Here is a 6,006-nt window from a genome sequence, read left to right on the forward strand (position 1 = left end):
GTGGGGGCGTCTCCTCGCATCTGCGCTTGGCAATGGCAGGGACCTGGCTTGGTTCCTGCTTAGGTAGGCACGAGGGATGGCGCCCAGGAGACCCTGGGTGAAGGAATGATTGAATTGGTGCAAGGGGTTGGCGGAAGCAACCAAGATTAGGAGCCTTAATCAAAACACCGTGCAGCCTCTGAGGGGTGGAACTGATGAGATGTAAAATTAAAACCTGAATAGCTTTTTTTTTTTTTTTTTTTAGACAGAGTCTCACTGTTGCCAGGGCTGGAGTGCCGTGGTGTCAGCCCAGCTCACAGCAACCTCAAATTCCTGGGCTCAGGCGATCCTTCTGCCTCAGCCTCCCGAGTAGCTGGGACTACAGGCATGCGCCACCATGCCCGGCTAATTTTTTCTATATATATTTTAGTGGTCCAATTACTATCTTTCTATTTTTTTTATTTTATTTTTTTTGAGACAGAGTCTCACTCTGTTGCCCAGGCTAGAGTGAGTGCCGTGGCGTCAGCCTGGCTCACAGCAACCTCAATCTCCTGGGGCTCAGCGATCCTACTGCCTCAGCCTCCCAAGTAGCTGGGACTACAGGCATGCGCCACCATGCCCAGCCAATTTTTTGTATATATATTTTTAGTTGGTCAATTAATTTATTTCTATTTTTGGTAGAGACGGGGTCTCGCTCAGGCTGGTTTTGAACTCCTGACCTTGAGCAATCCGCCCACCTCGGCCGGGATCTCGCTCTTCCTCAGGCTGGTTTCCAAACTCCTTACCTTGAGTGATCCTCCTGCCTCAGCCTCCCAGAGTGCTAGGATTACAGGCGTGAGCCACCTCACCGGGGCCCTGAATAGCTATTGAACACTGCTGCACCACACCCATTATCTCATTTAATCTTCAAATAATGGAAGTAGCTCAGAGAGGTTAAGTAGTTTGGCCAGAGTCACACAGCTTTTTTTTTTTTTTTTTTTTTTTTTGAGACAGAGTCTCGCTTTGTTGCCCAGGCTAGAGTGAGTGCCATGGCGTCAGCCTAGCTCACAGCAACCTCAAACTCCTGGGCTCGAGTGATCCTTCTGCCTCAGCCTCCCAGATAGCTGGGACTACAGGCATGCGCCACCATGCCCGGCTAATTTTTTATATATATATCAGTTGGCCAATTAATTTCTTTCTATTTATAGTAGAGACGGGGTCTCGCTCTTGCTCAGGCTGGTTTTGAACTCCTGACCTTGAGCAATCCGCCCGCCTCGGCCTCCCAAGAGCTAGGATTACAGGCGTGAGCCACAGAGCCCGGCCTAGCCACAGCGCCCGGCCTAGTCACACAGCTTTTTAACCAAATGTTTGAATTTGCTGAATGTTTGACTTACAGAGACGTAAGTTAGCTATTACTATACTATAGAAATAAAATATCCAAAGTTGAGGCATTTTAAGTCCAAAAAATGCCAAGATATGGACTTGTATATTTTATGTACATGACACCATCCATTTGGACTAAAAAGAACAAGAGATTAGACCAGGGATCCTCAAACTTTTAAACAGGGAGCCAGTTCACTGTCCCTCAAACCATTGGAGGGCCGACTATAGTTAAAAAAAAAAAAAAAAAACTATGAACAAATTCCTATGCACACTGCACATATGTTATTTTGAAGTGAAAAAACAAATGAGCAAAAACACCCGCATGTGGCCCGCAGGCCCATAGTTTGAGGACACTTGGATTAGACTGACAAAAGGTCATTATTAAACTCGTAAAGGGTAGAAGGCCTGGAAGGCCAGTTTTTTGGACCTCAGAATTTATTTAGGTGGCTAGTTGAGCCCATGGTGGTCCATACCTATAGTTCCAGCTATTTGGGAGGCTGAGGTGGGAGTATCATTTAAGACCAAGAGTTGAGTCCAGATGGAGCAACAGCAAGGCCCTATCTCTAAATAATAATAAAATAAAAATAATAGAATTTATTTAGGTGGTTCTATCTTTTAATGGCCAGGCTGAGCAAAGCTGTGTACTGGGTTATTTATTTGGTGTATCCACAAATAAAACCTCATGTTTGCTTGATTTATGAGACTGACAAAAAAGAAAAGCCTAGGGCCTGCCTTCACTAGGAAACTTGACATCAGGATATTAAGTATTCTGTGTCCCAGAACCAGCATTCCCTACTCACAACCACAGAGATCACATCTACTATTCAGAGCTGCACAGAAAAGAATAAAGACTCTACACATTGGAGGAAAACAGACTGATGTTGAGAAATAAGTCCCCAAATTCATGCACCAAGGCCCAGGAGAAAGATTCCAGTCCCTCACTTGTACCCAGCGGAATAATTTTCTGTCTCACTGAAAAACAGACAAACAAACAAAATGGCACTTGGCCCAAGGGTTCTTTTGGAGCCCGACAATGTTCCAGGAAAGTGCACCCTCACCTTCACAATGTTGGCCACATACACATATACCTGTGCTTAATGCCTTTAAATTAATTCACTTAAAAAAAGCCTAAAAAAAAAAAAAAAAAAGCCGGAGGATAGCTTGAGGTTAGGAGTTGGAGACCAGCCTGAGCAAGAGCAAGACCCCGTCTGGGCCGGGCGTGGTGGCTCACGCCTGTAATCCTAGCACTCTGGGAGGCTGAGGCGGGTGGATTGCTCGAGGTCAGGAGTTCAAGACCAGCCTGAGCAAGAGCGAGACCCCATCTCTACTATAAATACAAAGAAATTAATTGGCCAACTAAAAATATATATACAAAAAATTAGCCGGGCGTGGTGGCGCATGCCTGTGGTCCCAGCTACTCAGGAGGCTGAGGCAGGAGGATCGCTTGAGCCCAGGAGTTTGAGGTTGCTGTGAGCTAGGCTGACGCCATGGCACTCACTCTAGCCTGGGCAACAAAGTAAGACTCTGTCTGAAAAAAAAAAAAGATCCCGTCTCTACTAAAAATAGAAAAAATTAGCCAGGCAACTAAAATAGAAAAACAATAGCCAGGTGTGGTGGTGCATGGCTGTAGATCCAGCACTGTGAAGGCTGAGGCAGGATTGCTTGAGCCCAGGAGTTTGAGGTTGCTGTGAGCTAGGCTGATGCCACGGCACTCACTTTAGCCTGGGTAACATAGGGAGACTCTGTCTCAAAAAAAAAAAGCCTGAATGCATTTATTTAAAGGGCAACATCATCGTATTACCTTATATCACTTTCCACTTTAATAGAAGGTGTCTACAAAATAAGTATAGTAAAAATAATATAATGTTATAATCTTGCTAGATACTGATATATCTACAGGAAGCTGAGAGACTAGGGACTTTCAAAATTAGAGATTAGGACTGGGTGCGGTGGCTCAGGCCTGTAATCCTAGCACTCTTCCAGGCCAAGGCGGGCGTATCACTGGAACTCAGGAGTTCAAGACAGCCTGAGCAAGAGCAAGACCCCATCTCTACTAAAAATAGAAAAATTAGCCGGGCATTGTGGCACATGCCTGTAGTCCCAGCTACTCAGGAGGCCAAGGCAGGAGGATGGCTTGAACCCAGGAGTTTGAGGTTGCAGTGAGCTATAATGATGCCACTGCACTCTACCCAGAGTAACAGTGGGAGACTCTTGTTTCAAAAAATATTTCTTTTTAATTAAAAAAAAAAAAACCAGATCAGGCATGGTGGCTCACGCCTATAATCCTAGCACTGTGGGAGGCTAAGGTGGGAGGATCATTTGAGTTCAAGAGACCAGCCTGAGCAAGAGCGAGACCCCATCTCTACAAAAAAAATAGAAAGAAATTAGCTGGACATATAAAGATATATATAGATAAAATTAGCCAGGCATGGTGGCTCATGCCTGTAGTCCCAGCTACATGGGAGGCTGAGGCAGGAGGATTGCTTGAGCCCAGGAGTTTGAGGTTACTGTGAGCAAGGCTGATGCCATGGCACTCTGGCCTGGGCAACAGAGTTGAGACTCTGTCTCAAAAAAAACAGAGATTGGCAAGTGTTGGAGAAGTGATAAGGATTCACAACTAACAGAATTTTTCTTTCTTCTGCTAAGTGCCTATGGGCAGGGGAATTCCTACCTAGAATAGAGGAGTTGAGAGCAGGAAAGGGTCCAGCCCTTCCAAAAGAGGAAGCACTTTCTAGGAGCCCTAAGTGTCACTCTGTGGGTCAACTAACAAATGTGCATTCAATGCCAACTGTTTGTCAGGCGGTGTGCCAGGCCCAGGAGATACCAAAATGACCAAGACTGACATGGTTCCTGCCCTCCGGGAGCTTACAGCCACTGGTAGGGAAAGACACATAGTGAGTACTGTAACTGCATAGAGATGAATGCCAAGGAGCTCAGGTGGCTGGGAAGGGAAAGGATATGGGGGCTGCAGGGAATTCCTTTGAGTAGAGGCCTGAATGGCCAGAAGGAGCCAGCCAGGAGGACAGGGGGGCAAGCCTTTCCAGCAGAAGGCGCAGTGTGTACAAAGAGAAGCTCTGTGTGAGGAGAGACAAAGGCCAGGACAGAAACAAAGGAGGGTAGTGGAGGCAAGGGCACAGAGGCAGGTAAGGGCCTGAAGGCCGTGGTGGGGATTTGGATTTTACCTGTGTTGCAGATGAGAGTTTTTAAAGAGTTATGAGATAGCGGGATTCTAGCTTCGGAGAGCTCACACCAGCTCCTTCATAGAGTGAGCAGCCAAGCAAGTGTGCAGGCTGAGAGGCAGCAAGGGGGCTGGCATGGAAGTGTGGCCCCGGATGTGATGGGAGAGGCTGGATTTAAGACACAGCCTGGATGTAAAACTGGGAGGGCTTATTGCTCTTAAAGGGGGAGAATTAGCAAGAATTATACATGTGTTATATAGTCTAGTTCCCAGCCAAGACTTTCCCCTTGAGGTAGAACTAAAAGAAAATAGAAAAAGGAACTTTCTCCCTATGTAAATCAATGTCATTAAAGGCCAAGGCTAAGTCAGGCATCTCATCTCAAGGACCCACGCTTCCCACTGCCTACTTGGACACAGCCTGTAGGAAAGTGAAGAAGCCAAGAATGCCAGGAGGGAGGAGCATACTTGACAGGGGCTCACCTGAATCAGGATGCAGAAATGGCAACCTTGGAAGAACACTAAAGCTCCAGGGGGCCACACCTCTTCCCCTCTGTAGCCTCAATGCCCCAAGGTCTCTGAGGCCCAGCTCTGGGTGAGAAGAATCATGAGGGTGGTTAAGGGTTAAGTTCTTGGACTCTGGAGCTAGATGGCCTGGGTCCATCTAGCTCAGCCACCTAGGCTCAGCTACCTATTGGCCTTGTGGCCTGGGTTTGTTATTTCATCTTTTTTTGTTTGATTGAGACAAGTTCTTGCTCTGTCACCCTGAGTAGAGTGCAGTAGTGTCATCACAGCTCACAGCAACCTCAAACTCCTGGGCTCAAGCCATCCTCCTGCCTTGCCTCCTGAGTAGCTGGGACTACAGGCATGTGCCACCATGCCTGGTTAATTTTTCTATTTTTAGTAGAGACAGGAGTCTCACTCTTGCTGAGACTGGTCTCGAACTCCTGACCTCAAGCAATCCTCCCAGAGTGCTGAGATTACAGGCATGAGCCACTGCGCCCAGCCACAGCATCTCTTTTTACAAGTCTTCCTCATGATTCTGATACATGGTCAAGTTTAAGAACCACTGCTCTAAACCATAGGTTCAGTCCTGTGTAACCACATGACTAACAGTGTGGGAATTAGACCCAGAGGGATGTAGGTACAAACCTGCTTCCATCGCTGAATAACTCTGTGACTCAGGTATGCTATTATCTCTGAGCTTCAGTTTTGTCATCTATAAAATGACCACAATAATAGTAGCCATTGGGTTGCTATGAGGACTACATGAGATAGCACAAAGCCTGGTGCATAGTAAGCTCTCAATCAGGGTAGCCATCATTAGCTAGGTGAGTGATCCTGTATCTATTTTATTTATTTATTTATTTGGAGGCAGAGTCTCACTCTATTGCCTGGGCTAGAGTGCTGTGCCATCAGCCTAGCTCACAGCAACCTCAAACTCCTGGGCTCAAGCGATCCTCCAGCCTCAGCTTCCCAAGTAGCTGGGA

Source organism: Microcebus murinus, chromosome 6 (assembly GCF_040939455.1).
Source record: "Microcebus murinus isolate Inina chromosome 6, M.murinus_Inina_mat1.0, whole genome shotgun sequence".
NCBI lineage: Eukaryota > Metazoa > Chordata > Mammalia > Primates > Cheirogaleidae > Microcebus > Microcebus murinus.